Below are 16891 nucleotides of genomic sequence, written 5' to 3'. Positions count from 1 at the left end.
ATGGAGAGGAACTGATTCCAGTGGGATGTTGTTTTATTGTGTAAGCAATGTATGCTATTGTCCTATTCTTGTTTATAGGCTTTAAGGGAGGGATGGAGGCTGGGGAACTGGGGGATTGTTTCAAAATGTTTGTAAACATGTTTATCCTCCTTTGTTGACACAATTGTGTGTACTTGTCAATTTGAATATTGTTAATAAAAATTATCTGATTTAAAAAAAAAAAAAGAAAATGGAAGAAATACAAGATGACTCTCAATCTTCCTCAGTTTGAGGCACCATGCAAGATCTCACCTCGTGGGGTAAGAAACATTCTGAGAAAGGTCAGGATTCAGTCTAGAGCTACATGGGAGGACCTGGTCAATAACCTGAAGAGCGCTGGGACCACAGTCTCAAACATTACCGTTAGTAACACACTACGCCGTCATGGATTAAAATCCTGTAGGGCACGCAAGGCCCCTCTGCTCACAGCAGCACGTGTCCAGACCTGTTTGAAGTTCACCAATAACCATCTGGATGATCCTGTGGAGGCATGTGAGAAGGTCACGTGGTCAGATTAGACCAAAATAGAACTTTTTGGTATCAGCTCCACTTGCCGTGTTTGGAAGACGAAGGATGAGTACAACCCCAAAAACACTGTCCAAACCATGAAGCATGGTGGGGGAAACCTCATACTTTGGGGGTTCTCTTCTGCAAATGGGACCAGATGACTGCCCTGTATTGAAGGCAGGATGGATGGGGTCATGTATCATGAGATTTTGGCCAATAACTTCCTTCACTTAGAAGGAGCATTGAAGATGGGTCTTCCAGCATGACAATGACCCTAAACACACAGCCAGGACAACTAAGGCCGGGTTCACATTGCGTTAATGGCAATCCGCTGACGGCATCCGTTACATAGCGGCACTAACGCTATGTAACGAATGCGTTAGCGCACCCATTGACTGCAATTATTTAGCGCATCACTAACTCATGTCATAATCGTCATACGTTAGCGATGTGCCGTCATTCTGTGACGGACCCTCGGACGCGGTCTGGGTCCGTCACCGCTAGCGCAAATTCTTATTTCATGCAAATTTTCATACAGTGTGATTTTCTTGTTTTTATTTTTAAATCTCGTCTCTCACAGTTGGTGTACCGATGATAGACATTACAGACCTCTCCATTCTTTGTAGGTGGGAAAATTTGCAAAATCGTCAGTGTATCAAATACTTATTTTCCCCACTGTACATGCATTCAGTGTAGTTACAAGATCTTTCTTATAATGTGAAAAAAATCTGAATGTCCTTGAAAATTGCTGTTTGGATGTTTTACCAACTAACTATATTTCTTTGCCTTGAATAAAATACTTTAAAACTTTTTTTGCCAGTATTTGTGAAAGGATTGCTTTACAGCAACTGAATGAAAAAGTGTCTCTATGCCTTGGCCGCCTATGATCAGCGGTAATCTATGTAGTAAGTGTTCAATTTGCCTGCACAGGAAAATAAAGCATTACAGTCCCGATCCTATCAATGGGGGTCCTGTTTAAAGCGCCCCTCCATTCTATAAATGGGATGTGTAGAGCAAAAGTAGCTGCTCATCCCACGGTCTCTGTTCTGGGCCCCCCTTCTCGGCTGCACACAGTGGGCACCCCTGTCTAACCACGCAATAGGGAGCGCTGTTCAAGACATGCTTCCTCCCTATCCACTGCTAGTACTAATAGAGTATATAAAAATAGGTCTTATATTTAAAGAAAAAAGTTAAACCCCGCATAGTATAAGGCTTCATTCAAACGTTATATATCACTTTTTATAACATCCATTTTTGGTCCATGTGTCCATTGTTACTATCGGTACGTCATCTGTCTTTGTCGTAAGCAAAAAAAAAAACCTTCCCCTACTTCTGCTGCCCATTAGATGGTTAAGAATGGACAGCACTGGGATGGCATCTGAGTATTATGAACCTCTAGGACTCCCCTGATATGTACAAGTTCTGTAGTGAGCATGGATTGTACCTTCACTTCTCTCTGTATCTCTGGTTTTCTGGAATTTATGGCTTACTAGGATTTTTTTTGCAGTGAACAATCCTGTAAAAGTCGTTCAAGGTCCACCATTTGAGTACGGTTTATTATTTGCAGACCTTGGCCACCCAGTAGCTCGGATATTAATGTTTTACCTATTAATGTTTTAACTTTTTGACGTTACACAACATATAAATGACTTCTCTATTGCTGAACCTGAGTGATCTGATGCTGTGGTCCACTGTCCACGTGTTGTCCTACTGGTGAGTCTCCTAAGGATAGCAATATGTTCATGTTGTTGAAGTTCTGATTTTGACAAAGCCACTCTGTTTGTTTCAGCGGTGGAAAATAGGAAAATAGACTATTTTCCATTTGATCATTAGACCAGTCCTGTGTCCTTGTGCTTTCCGTTTTTCAATGAACCTATTGACTTTGAATGGGGACAACTCCACTGAGATCGGACCAAAGTAACGCATAGGGCAGGTTCACACGAGCATATGAAAAATCGGTTCAGATTTTCATCCAGAAATGTGACGATTTTTTTTTTTCTTCTCACTTGAACAGTCTGTGTACAGTTAATATACAGGACCATTTATAGTTTCCTATGTTACAGAATTGCAATGTATCTGTAAAAATCTGATGCTCTCTGTGGCTCCGTACGGCTTCCATATTGGTTACGCCCCAATAGACTTGAATGTACGAGTCTCATTAATTTTTTTAAAAAATTCCCCCCCTGCCCAAGCCTAACAATCCATGCGGAAAATCGCACATGTGAATCAGCTCAGTGATTTTAAGGGCGGCTCGCACTGGGACAGCACTCCCATGTGAACATTGTGTGAATAGGCCATAAATATAAGGGGGAAAAAATCCAATTTCCCCATGTGTGACAATTTCATCTCAAGGAGATCTATTGGTTGCTAAAATATAGGAACCTGAACAGCAACATACCGGTAGATCTTGTCCAATGTTTTGCCTTAACTTTTACTTTTGTGGTTTTATTTTTTCTTTTTTTTCTTTCTGTGTGTGTTCTGTCGGAAAATCTGTTTAGTGATTTTTGCAATGTTCTCCTCTTATACATAAACACTGGCAGATTTGTTGATCTGCTTTACAAGACTTGTCTTTGGCTAATGTCCAAGTTTTTCTATTAGCTGGAGCCTTTACTAATCTAAACCCTGCGGTGTTGATTTGTGACTGCACCCGGTGCAGCCCCGACTGTGTTCTGGTGGGCATACAAAGAGCTATGTACCCCATTCTAAGGGAGAAGCAGTCACCTATCTCCGAGCCAGAAGCCTTCATTCTCCATAACGGGTGTTTAGCTGTAATCCTCAGCAATATAAACTGTCTTTCAGCTCAATCAAAATCAGAGTGAGCCCAATTGTCCGTATGATGATGTTGAACTGCCAGAGATAAAGAAAAGAAGGGTGGTCTTGTAGTCAAAAGTCAAGAAGCCAACTTTCAAAATGTAATACTTATTTTTTACTTAGACAGTTTAGACCAAGCAGCAAAGATTTTCCTTTACTCAAATTTTTCAAACATTCCCCATTTATGTTAAGGAAACCTGTAACCATACGGCTTTATAAAAGCGCCACTCCAGCTTGTTTTTTTTTCATTGCACCTTTGGAGTGGTGCTTTAAATGTAATTCCCCTGCGCCCTGTCTCATACTTACCTGCTGGCCCCTTTATCGTTTTCCAGCATCGGACTCTGGCGAAGAGTGACCTGTCGGCAGCTACAGTGTTTCATGGAGTGGCGCGGAGGTCTCTTTTCAATACAAGTCTATGAAAGCCTCATTCTGACTCTCACAGACTTGTATTGAGAGCTTGTGATGTAGCTTCTGAGTTCCGGACAGTCAAAAGCTGGCATCGCAGGAACGGAGTGGTGCCGAAAAAACTGAAGACACAGGAGGACGAGTATATGACTGGGGGCAGGGGGCTTACATTTAAAGCGTCACTTCAGCGCTGAAAAAAACAAAACGCTGGAGTGGTGCTTTAAAGAGAGCTATGTTTTATTCTGAAACCCTTTGGTGTTTTTGGAGGCAAAATTTTTAAAAACGAGGTGGACAGGAAGATGAGTCTCCAGAGTATGAGGCCGTCAATGACACTGGGTGAGCAGAAGCTAACGGGAGCCTCCCAGCGGACTCCTCCCTGCGCCCAACTCGTTTGTCAAGCGGTTTTCTCTGAAACCTAACGCTCTGTAATGACGGAGCCTGACTGAATTCCACACTGCCCATGGCTAGGACAGATTCCATTGAAGGGTATGTGCTCACGGTATCTATCTATATAATACATATATATATTTTTTTTATGCCGGCGCACCTGACAAATTTTGTATTCTGTAGCATGTTTGTTGTTTTTTTTTCCCTCCGTTTTTACTCCAAGGTCCTTTTTTTATTTTATTTTTTTTAAGCTTTTGAAGTCTGAAGTGGTTAAAAAAAAAAAAGTGACAAAAGGGGCTGCACACCGCAGTTTTAACATGGCTGGTCACTATATTCAGTCTTTGTAGCATTTTTCAGCTGAATCTTACTAAAAAAGACACAAAAAAACAAAAATGGATGATCGTATTCCCCATGTTACGGCATTGTTTTCCTGGGGATCTCGGGACGTTGGAATCACTGCAATGTGCTGATTACTGAACTGGGGAACTTCAATTCATCCTCCCAGTAATTACAGATTTCCGTCGAGATTTTCCCAAATGGTTACTATGGGAACTGTGTAATAGCTCATCTGAAAAGCTGTCACGGTGATTTGCTCTCTCTACATTCCCACCCACCAATCTCTCTGTTTCCGTGACAACTACTGAAAAATAGTAATAAAAAAATAAGAAACCCCCCGTTATCCCTAACGTGCTCCTTGTTTCCATGTAAAGCTGTCCTCACGTGTTCAATCAGCCGGGGGCAACACTTGAGATTAGCGTCCTGTTGTGCTTTTGTGGAAGCATCGGTAGGCCGAGACCACCATTTTATTTTAATTCTGTAAATCTGTAGTTGTAGATGGATTCCCCAATTCTGCAATAGAAAATATTGAACATGAATGAAGGTGTTCACTTGTTTTTTTTTTTGATAAATGGATGAAATTATTTAGGTTAGCACAATTTTATTGTGACTTTCGGGCAACCAAATGTTGCTGTGGAGCCTTAGCCGAGCGAATAAGTGCCAAGGGTTAATACATCATCTTCCCTACTATATGATTACTGAGGCAGCTGAATTCTGGAAGGCCAAGTTCCATGTTGGACATTTCTTTTGACATGCCAGCAAAAACTTGGCAATCGGCCATGCAAAGGGTGGGTGACATTTGTGGCAAAACGGGACCTAAAAGGTGGAATTTCTCCACATTCATCACGGTTTTTCTGTCTTTGGATGGGAACCTACAGTTTTCCGGTGCTCCAAAGCTTTTTCCAAACTTTGGTTTCGTCCCCTTTTTGATCCCAGAATCAAGATTTGAAGCCGAGATTATAAATTCTCGAGAGGTTGTATTGATGCACCAAGTTCATTTTCACGGCACTATGAAATTTATCTAAGTAGAAGATGAAAGTGGGGAGCTCGATTTACTCTAAAGGTAAGGAATGATCTCTGCTTCTCTGAATGAGACACCAACTATTATTCTTTCATATATGCCAACTAGTCTGAAGCGGACATGATCATAGAAAATTGCTTTACCCTAGTCCTTTGCAGCCCAATCCCTGTACTTCCTGCAGAGGCATTTTCTCTGAAGAAGCCCTCTTCAGCCGGTTTGGGATATCTAGAAGAATGATTGTTCAGAGAAGAAAAGGTGAGCACCACCATGTATCCTGGGTAGTGCCAAAAGTAATACTTCAAGAGACCATTCATGTGTGCAGTTAGTTTTCTTCTAAGAGAGTTGAAACTCCTCAAGACAAGGAAATGCTGCTTGGTAGTGTGTGTGGCCTCCACGTGCCTGTATGACTTCCCTACAATGCATGGGCATGCTCATGATGAGGCGACGAATGTTCTCCTGAATGATCTCCTCGCAGATCCATCCTGAACAGTCTGTGGTTCAGTGTGGCGTTGGTGGACGGACCCAGACATGATGTGCTCTATTGAATTCAGGTCTGGGGAACAGGCAGGCCAGTTTATAGCATCAATGCCTTCATCATGCAAAAACTGCTGTCACACTTCAGCCACATGAAGCCTAGCATTGTCATGCATCAGAACGAACCCAGTGTCCATTGCACCTGCATATGGTCTCACAATGGGTCTGAGGATCTCATCTCGGTACCTAATAGCAGTCAGGGTACCTCTGGCTAGCACATGGAGGGCTGTGTGACCCAAAGAAATGCCTCCCCGCACAATTATTGACCCACTGCAAATCCGGTCATGCTGGAAGATGATCCAGGCAGCAGAATGTTCTCCACTTCATCTCCAGACTCTGTCAAATCTGTCACATGTGATCCAGCTCTCCTCCTTGAAGCGCACAGGGCACCAATGTCGAATCTGCCAATCTCTCTGCACAGTTTGAGCACACCATGGATGCGAAATTTGAAAATCAGGCTGCCGATCTTAGGCTACGGTTCTCTGCTCGCGGCTACTCTAATAGATGCATTAAACGCGGTTACCAACGTGCTAGATCCACCTCACGAGGTGATCTGTTACAACCTTCCAGGACCAAGAAAAGGGCAAGTTACGATGGCCCCATAAGATTTATATCGACATTCAATCATGAATGGGGGGAGATGCGTAACATACTAAAAAGACACTGGCTTATTTTAAATGCTGAGCCCTCTTTAGGAGCTACCCTGGGGGCAGGACCATCTATGACAGCAAAAAGATCAAAGAATTTAAAAGACCTCTTAGCCAAGAGCCATTATGTTCCATCCTATGTGAGCCCCTTTGGAGCTACAAGACCAAGTGTGGGATCCATACCCTGCGGTCACTGCCTTGCGTGCGCAAATGTCCTGCGCTGCAATACGTTCAGTACATCCGACGGTACAAAACAATTCGATATTAGACATCGTATCTCATGTGGAAGTACCAACGTCATCTACTATGCCACTTGTGGCTGTTCAAAGATTTATGTCGGCTTAACATCTAGGGAACTGAGAAAACGAGTACGTGAACATGTACGGGACATTTGTGCAGCAAGGACAGTGACCGACCTTTCCCTTCTTAAAACTATCCCACGCCATTTTAGGCAATTTCATAGAGCGGACCCTGCATCATTTATGGTGCGGGGTATCGACATGATACACTTGGGAATCCGAGGGGGTGATTATAAAAAAATTCTTGCACAGGTGGAGGCTAGGTGGATTGTGGTCTTGGGCACCATGACCCCCAGAGGACTAAATGAGTCCCTCTCTTTCTCTTCTTTTCTCTGAATGTGCCTATTCCTGGTGGTTCCACCCCACCTTTATCTTGAAGATATGATTCCTATTCTTATCTCCCGGGATCTGGGTGTGTTTTTATTAATTTTTATTTGATTATATTTTTTATATGTTGTATTCATTTGTGTTTTCTTTTATTTGTTGTTCAAAGCAGGAACTTTCAACTGACTCCTCGCCATCTTCTTTATCTGCCAATGTTGGAACCATCTATGCTTGCAAGTGTATTATACACACAAAGATGTGGGACTGTACTTTATTCAAGACCTTTTCTAGAATTGAACCGCCATATACGTTTTTTGTGTATATATTTTTTTGGTCTGAGTCATATATGTCCCTGTTTATACGCACTTTTGTTCGGTGCACATAGTGGTACTTACACACTGCATGCTTTCATGTTATTCATTGGTGACACAGTGGGGGTGCGCGTGCGCTCTGTGATCCTGGCTCCTGGCTATGTAGCGGTGCGTCTTTATCCTCTTCCGTACGAGCGGGGACTGCTCCTCCTCCCCTCTCGTGCGTAATGACGATGACGCCCTGCTCCATCTGCTGAGAGCTTTGGATCTACAGTGCGCATGCGCCGCTACGCTCACTGCGATTGGCCGGCCGGACATCACATGCCGGTTCAAAGGATCATAAAAGGTCCTGGCTGAGCAAACACTACATCCTCTTGAAAAAGCGGGCTTTGTTACCCGCGAAACGCGCGTCGGGGGGCATCCACACCCGGTCCGGTATCTCTGCTTCTTGGTCTTAGGTGAGCACCTCATCCCCAACATGATATAGCTGTTGCTAGCACTTTTTACTATGGGTTTATGAAGATGCCGTATACATGTAATGCTGATATTGCACTGTGCACTTTATTTGAGAAATCTTAGGTGAGCATCTCATCCCTAATATGATTTAGCTGTTGCTAGCACTTTTACTATGGGTCTATGAAGATGCCCCATATATGTAATGATGACATTGCACTGTGCACTTTATTTGAGAAATATATTGGCTTTTTCAGCAATAATTGACCAAATACTGAGATACTGTGACGCCCTTGGTGTCGTTTTTCCTGCAAAAATTATTTGTGATGATTTGTAATATGTACTTTGGTGACTTATTATAATAAAAATTTTTCTATTTTTAGTACACCTGTTTGCTCTTTTTCCTCCTGAAAATTATAGCTTACTTTTTGAGCGGGTTTTTGTTTTATTTTGCTGTCCTTTGGACATGCATATTTTGTTATTGGGGTTTTTGTATCCACCATGGATGTTAGTGGCCTGCTGGAGGTCATTCTACAGGGCTCTCACACTGTTCCTCCTTGCACAATGCAGGAGGTAGTGGTCCTGCTGCTGGATTGTTGCCATACTACGGCTCACTCCATGTCTCCTGGTGTACTGGCTGGTCTCTTTGTATCTGCCACATGCTCTAAACACTGCTGACAGACACAGCTACCCTTCTTGCCACAGCTCGCATTGATGTGCCATCCTGGATGAGCTGCACTACCTGAGCAACTTCTGTAGGTTGTAGACACCGCCTCATGCTACTCTACTGTACTTCTAGGGGTGAGAGCAGTTCCAAATTGCAAAAGTGACCAAAACAGCCAAAAAGGTTGAGAAAAGAAAAATGGTCTGTGGTTACCCCTGCAGAACCACTCCTTTATATAGGGGTTGTCTTGCTAATTGCCTATCATTTCTACCTGCTTTCCACAACAGCAGGAGAAATTGATACACAATCGGAGTTGAATTTCCAGAATTGTGATTGACTTGGATTTACATTGTGTTGTTTAAGTGTTCCCTTTATTTTTTGAGCAGTGTCAATACAGGTATATAGACTGCTCTCCCAGTTCTTCTCTGGAAAGTTTCCAAAGTGTATGTTGCATTTACCATGCAGTTGAATTATCTAATAATCCCTAAGTAATTAATTTACTCCTCGGCAATATCCCTTGGCTATACACAGACTGTGTTTACTTGAGAGTGTGCTGACATGTTAAATGCTGTGTAAATATTCAAGGCTATCCCCACCAATCTGTTACAGATTCTGGGAACTGCAGATTGTTCTCCTGAATGTGTGAAGTTGTTAAAAGATTTTCCTTTGCTTTATATTAGAAGGCAGCATGAAAGGGATTACCCAGGGATGGCTGGCACCGTCTTCCACACCATGTCCTTGGCACGTAACAGAATGTGCACAGATCCTACATGGGTGTGTCTGCATTGTGCTTCTTAGAAATCATTACTTCTTCAAAATTCAGGAGAATATCTGACATGGATTCTTTGTGCAGCTTTAACCCCTTTACTCCCAAGGGTGGTTTGCACGTTAATGACCGGGCCAATTTTTACAATTCTGACCACTGTCCCTTTATGAGGTTATAACTCTGGAACGCTTCAACGGATCCTGATGATTCCGACATTGTTTTCTCGTGACATATTGTACTTCATGATAGTGGTAAAATTTCTTTGCTATTACTTGCGTTTATTTGTGAAAAAAGCGGAAATTTGGCGAAAATTTTGAATATTTTGCAATTTTCCAACTTTGATTTAAGGGCATAAAAATTCACAGAGATATGTCACTCAAAATACTTAATAAGGAACATTTCCCACATGTCTACTTTACATCAACACAATTTTGGAACAAATTTTTTTTTTTTGTTAGGGAGTTATAAGGGTTAAAAGTTGACAAGCAATTTCTCATTTTTACAACACCAGTTTTTCCATTTTTTTTTTTTTTTTTAGGGACCACATCACATTTGAAATCACTTTGAGGGGTCTATATAACAGAAAATACCCAAGTGTGACACCAATCTAAAAACTGCACATCTCAAGGTGCTCAAAACCACATTCAAGAAGTTTATTAACCCTTCAGGTGTTTCACAGGAATTTTTGAAATGTTTAACAAAAAATGAACATTTAACTTTTCTTCACAAAAAATTTACTTCAGCTCCAATTTGTTTTATATTACCAAGGGTAACAGGAGAAATTGGACCCCAAAAGTTGTTGTGCAATTTGTCCTGAGTACGCCGATACCCCATATGTGGGGGTAAATCACTGTTTGGGCGCACGGCAGAGCTCGGGAAGGGAAGGAGCACCATTTGAGTTTTAAATGCAAAATTGGCTGGAATTGAGATCGGACGCCATGTCGCGCTTGGAGACCCCTGATGTGCCTAAACAGTGGAAACCCCCAATTCTAGCTGAAACCCTAACCCAAACACACCCCTAACCCTAATCCCAACCCTAACCACGCCCTAACTCCAACACACCCCTAACCCTAATCCCATCCATAACCCTAACTACACCCCTAACCCTGACACACCCCTAACCCTAATCGCAACCATAAATGTAATCCAAACCTTAATCCTAACTTTAGCCCCATCCCTAACTTTAGCCCCCAAACCTAACCCTATTGGGAAAATGGAAATAAATACCTTTTTTTAATTTTATTATTTTTCCCTAACTAAGGGGGTGATGAAGGGGGGTTTGATTTACTTTTATAGCGGATTTTTATGATTGGCAGCTGTCACACACTAAAAGACGCTTTTTATTGCAAAAAAATAGTTTTTGTGTCTCCACATTTTGAGAGCTATAATTTTTCCATATTTTGGTCCATAGAGTCATGTGAGATCTTGTTTTTTGCGGGACGAGTTGACTTTTTTGCTGGTACTATTTTCATGCACGTGACATTTTTTGATCGCTTTCTATTCCGATTTTTGTGAGGCAGAATGACCAAAAACCAGCAATTCATGAATTTCTTTTGGGGGAGGCGTTTATACCGTTCCACGTTTGGTAAAATTGATAAAGCAGTTTTATTCTTCGGGTCAGTACGATTACAGCGATACCTCATTTATATCATTTTTTTTAATGTTTTGGCGCTTTTTTACGATAAAAACTATTTTATATAAAAAAATAATTATTTTTGCATCGCGTTATTCTGAGGACTATAACTTTTTTATTTTTTCGCTGATGACTCTGTATGGCGGCTCGTTTTTTGCGGGACAAGATATCGTTTTCATCCGTACAAATTTTTTTATATCCCTCTTTTTGATCACGTGTTATTCCACATTTTGTTTGGCGGTATGATAATAAAGCGTTTTTTGCCTTTTTTTTTTCTTTTTTTACGGTGTTCACTGAAGGGGTTATCTAGTGGGACAGTTTTATAGGTCGGGTCGTTACGGACGCGGCGATACTAAATATGTATACTTTTATTGTTTGTTTTTTTTTTTATTTAGATAAAGAAATGTATTTATTGGAACAATATTTTTTTTCTTTATTCAGGATTTTTTTTTTTTTTTTACACATGTAAATATATATATATTTTTTTACTTGTTGACTTTTTCCCTGGGGCACATGACTATATATTGTCAGATCGCTGATCTGACACTTTGCAGTGCACTGTGTCAGATCGGCGATCTGACAGGCAGTGCAGGAGGCTTGCTGGCGCCTGCTCTGAGTCACAATCCAAATGTGTGCAAAAGTTGCTGCTAGATCAAACATGGCAAAGAGCTGAGCAGTTGGCCGAAAGTATCCAGTAAAGAGATCCATGTCAAATACATGGGAAATAAATCTCCCTAGGAATCGCATAGATACATGAGCCCACCCAATGAGGTTGTCAAAAAACTTAAACATAGCTTAGCTTCCTAGATGCAAGGGGGTGGTCAGAAGAGAGGTCAGGGCGTTATGTCGCGGTTTGTACCAAGAAAACTTTGTATTATATTAATTCTTGCTGATCCCCATGTATAGCATGTTCCTTTTTCTTTGTTTCTTCCCCGTGACTGGTAATTCATAATGCCGCGTTAATTGCTGTTTAATTTTCCTGTGTTGTTAATAAAAGTTGTCTCTCACAGTAAAGTATGAAAGCTTTATGCAGTCTTAAAAGTAACCTTTTTATCAAGTGACTTCTGCTCTCTGATATACTTGTCGTTGTTGTTTTTTTTTTCCCGTTTATTCTTTCTTTTAGCATCATGCAATAATTTTACATATCCGAGCTAATTCCATGTTATACAGCACTTATCTATTTATAATCTGTCATAAAGAGAAAAATTAAACCACAACTGTGCTTTCAACAAACCTTTCATAAATCAATAGTACTGGCAAATACAGGTCCTTCTCAAAAAATTAGCATATAGTGTTAAATTTCATTATTTACCATAATGTAATGATTACAATTAAACTTTCATATATTATAGATTCATTATCCACCAACTGAAATTTGTCAGGTCTTTTATTGTTTTAATACTGATGATTTTGGCCTACAACTCCTGATAACCCAAAAAACCTGTCTCAATAAATTAGCATATCAAGAAAAGGTTCTCTAAACGACCTATTACCCTAATCTTCTGAATCAACTAATTAACTCTAAACACATGCAAAAGATACCTGAGGCTTTTAAAAACTCCCTGCCTGGTTCATTACTCAAAACCCCCATCATGGGTAAGACTAGCGACCTGACAGATGTCAAGAAGGCCATCATTGACACCCTCAAGCAAGAGGGTAAGACCCAGAAAGAAATTTCTCAACAAATAGGCTGTTCCCAGAGTGCTGTATCAAGGCACCTCAATGGTAAGTCTGTTGGAAGGAAACAATGTGGCAGAAAACGCTGTACAACGAGAAGAGGTGACCGGACCCTGAGGAAGATTGTGGAGAAGGACCGATTCCAGACCTTGGGGAACCTGAGGAAGCAGTGGACTGAGTCTGGTGTGGAAACATCCAGAGCCACCGTGCACAGGCGTGTGCAGGAAATGGGCTACAGGTGCCGCATTCCCCAGGTAAAGCCACTTTTGAACCATAAACAGCGGCAGAAGCGCCTGACCTGGGCTACAGAGAAGCAGCACTGGACTGTTGCTAAGTGGTCCCAAGTACTTTTTTCTGATGAAAGCAAATTTTGCATGTCATTCGGAAATCAAGGTGCCAGAGTCTGGAGGAAGACTGAGGAGAAGGAAATGCCAAAATGCCTGAAGTCCAGTGTCAAGTACCCAGTCAGTGATGGTGTGGGGTGCCATGTCAGCTGCTGGTGTTGGTCCACTGTGTTTCATCAAGGGCAGGGTCAATGCAGCTAGCTATCAGGAGATTTTGGAGCACTTCATGCTTCCTGGCACCTGCTCACAGTGCCAAAACCACTGGTAAATGGTTTACTGACCATGGTATTACTGTGCTCAATTGGCCTGCCAACTCTCCTGACCTGAACCCCATAGAGAATCTGTGGGGTATTGTGAAGAGAAAGTTGAGAGACGCAAGACCCAACACTCTGGATGAGCTTAAGGCCGCTATTGAAGCATCCTGGGCCTCCATAACATCTCAGCAGTGTCACAGGCTGATTGCCTCCATGCCACGCCGCATTGAAGCAGTCATTGCTGCCAAAGGATTCCCGACCAAGTATTGAGTGCATAACTGAACATTATTATTTGATGTTTTTTTTGTTTGTTATTAAAAAACACTTTTATTTGATTGGACGGTTGAAATATGCTAATTTATTGAGACAGGTTTTTTGGGTTATCAGGAGTTGTAGGCCAAAATCATCAGTATTAAAACAATAAAAGACCTGACAAATTTCAGTTGGTGGATAATGAATCTATAATATATGAAAGTTTAATTGTAATCATTACATTATGGTAAATAATGAAATTTAACACTATATGCTAATTTTTTGAGAAGGACCTGTATAAGCAACTTTGTAGTGTATCCTATCAGGGAAATTCGTTTTCTTACCCCTTATCAGATGCTGCTTCTCCTCCCCGTTTCCTGAAATTATCATCCACTATGAAAAAAAAAATCGTTCAAAACTGTTGCTCAGACAAGACGGACTACTGGCTCATTGTGACACAGCCCATTATAGTCTACGGAGGGGGATGGGGGAGCACTTTTTGTATTGAAGAACTGAAATAAATTACCGTTTTGATGATGCTCTAATTTAGCGAGAAGCACTTGTATGTTATCAGGGAACGGTGTGGGCGAAAGTGGAAAAATGTAATTGCCCATTGCAGGAAGGGGTTAATGGTGTTACCAGTCCTAGACAACTCCTTAGGCTCAGTCAAACAACTGCAAATCGTCTCGATCTTGGACTGTAATGTTCGGACTGGCCTTGAGGCTCCCAATCCGAGAGTGGCCTGTGGTCCGTATACTGTACTTATTCCTCGGTTACAGCGGTTAGGTGCCTTCTGGGCATAATACACTAATTGTACATTACTGCTACACTTTTCGCTGAGGGCCAGTAGTTCATAGCTAGACTTTTGTAAGCTTTACTTCTGAAAAAAAAAGCCATGGTTCGTGTCCTAGTAGCAGAACACAAAGTATAACCATGGGGACTGGTAAACGGTGTTATTTTCGCTCATGATGGCTTCGTGAAGAACATCTTGCTTGAAATCGCTGTGACGGCTTTGATGAAGCTGACAGTCGTTTCCTTCAGATCTCGTCTAAGTAGACTCTAATGTGACTGTGGAGGCAGAAGAATGGTAGTGATTCTTAGGATAATGATGAGTAGAGAGGGGGCATTATATAATCCTACAGCTGCCGTCACAATGGATTGTTTCTGCCTCCTCCATGTAACACTGACCAGGCCTAGGAAAGGATAGGAAAATAACCTCATGTATAAGTTCACACTTTGCAGTCAAGAGTGTATTGAGATAAACACGGTATATACTTGTATGTATGCATGTGTGTGTATATATATTATACAGAGTGTGGGCAGCCCTGGACAATTGCCCAGTCACCCCCAACCCCACTCCCCATAACCCCTGGCCTTGACTGCACCCTAACTAGGAATTATTTTTGGAGTAAGACTTATATTTCAAGCATACTCCAAACATCTGGTAAAATTGTGCTAGGGCCGAGGGTGCACAACATTTTGTTTGGTCCAAAGGCCACATTGCCATACTGAACCAGTCCCAAGGGGTAATTGCATGAATACATCACCAGAACAACTGTTAGTACACTAATATATCACCAGAACCAAGTTTTAAGTATTTCAGAAGGATTTTGGGTTTCTGCTAAAACAAAATCAGTGTGATAACACGCTAAGTTGAACTGAGTTGTTGAAGCTGAAACTCGCCAAAGCCTCCTCGTAATACAGGAAGCACAGTACTGATGAGAAGCAGGCAGTATCACATATTTGCTTCCAGGTACCTTATAGGTGACATCTGTTTTGGTTGAAGTCATTCTTCTTTTGTTTTCAATGTCGTCCAGACGCAATGATGAGATTTCATTCCAAAAGCTAGTCTCTGTAGACTTCCCTCTTCTGTCTTCAGCAGCGCTGCCCAACACAGTGCTTTTAAAAATAAAAGTATCATTATACTGCCCAATAAATATAAATATCTCCTATGTTGCGCCCCTGAATAAATAATTGCCCCTCTTTGTTCTTCCTGCAGAAAATATCCCCCCATACTGTCTCTCTCTAATATGCGCTCCCTTACTGACCCTCTCCATAATATACCGCTACACAGCCCCTCTCTATAATATAACCCTACACAGCCCCTGTCCTTAATATAACCCTACACAGCCCCTCTCATTAATATACCCCCCACACTGCCCTTCCCCATAATAAGCCACCCTCACAGCCCCTCTCCATAATATTCTCCCCACACAGCCTGTCCATAATACACTCCCCACACTGCCCCTCTCCATAATATACTCTCCCATACTGCCCCTCTCCATAATATACCCCTATGCAGCCCCTCTCCATAATATAACCCTACACAGCCCTCTCCTTAATATACCTCTCACACTGCCCTTCTCCATAATAAACCATCCTCACAGCCCCTCTCCATAATATTCTCCCCACACAGCCCCTGTCCATAATATATCCCCCACACTGCCCCTCTCCATAATATACCTCCTCACAGCCCCTGTCTGAAAAAATCTGAATATTGGAAGAAGGAAGCTGTGTCTCTCGGACAGGTCTGTGGGCCGCACTACATCGTGGGCTTTGTTGTGCAGTTCTAGTTTAGAAAGTCTCACGCCCAATAAGACCAAATGATAAAATACAAAATATCATATAGAAATGTAGAATATCTACTAAACTATGGGTCAAGTACACCCAATATATAAATACATAAAGGGCGATTCATCAAAGCTTTTATGCAAAAAAAAAAAAGTTACAGCGAAAAAAGCTTTGAACAGTTGCCTATTTTACTCACAAACGTGAGATTGCATAAAAATAGGCGACTTTAGGCATGTCCACAGGGGCAGGGCAAGACAAGCCCCCACTTGTCAAATTCATGATGATCGTCAGCGTTCGCTAGGCCACAAATCTTAGTTCAGCAGGGACGAGGCACACCACTGTGTGACTTCACTTTTTCATTAAGAGGCTTTTACTAAAAAAAAAACGCCCCCTCATCAATACGGTGCGAAAATCACCGATCTTGATGAATCGCCCTCACAGTTCACAAATGACAGCAGAGGGAGAATATTGTCCAACAACCTGACGCCCGGCGCGCGCTTTGCCGGTGCTTCTTCCAAGGGGCCCCTTTGCTATTTTTCAGTTCTTAGGACAGACGGGAGGCGAATTTGTATATTAAATGATATTGACAGGTTAGAGAATAAATTGCCAGTCTTGTACAAACCTTGCTGAGAAGGCAGGAGTCAATGTCCTTCCTG

The 16891-nt window shown here is 41.8% G+C and overlaps 1 protein-coding gene across 3 annotated transcripts in view; it reads left to right on the top strand.

Moving 5' to 3' along the window:
* ABAT (4-aminobutyrate aminotransferase) overlaps nucleotides 1-16891 on the top strand; it is a 122081-nt gene that overhangs the window by 17266 nt on the left and 87924 nt on the right. Inside the window, exon 1 of one of the 3 annotated variants that reach the window (XM_077275247.1) lies at nucleotides 2220-2259. The exons of the other annotated variants lie outside the window; for them this stretch is intronic. The gene's annotated coding sequence lies outside the window, so the exon portion shown is untranslated. Of the gene's footprint in view, nucleotides 1-2219; nucleotides 2260-16891 lie in introns of those variants that run through there. 3 annotated transcript variants of the gene reach the window in all.

Source organism: Ranitomeya variabilis, chromosome 7 (assembly GCF_051348905.1).
Source record: "Ranitomeya variabilis isolate aRanVar5 chromosome 7, aRanVar5.hap1, whole genome shotgun sequence".
NCBI classification, from domain to species: Eukaryota; Metazoa; Chordata; class Amphibia; order Anura; family Dendrobatidae; genus Ranitomeya; species Ranitomeya variabilis.
Note: the sequence above shows the minus strand (reverse complement) of the source record. Positions and strands in the feature narration are given on the sequence as shown.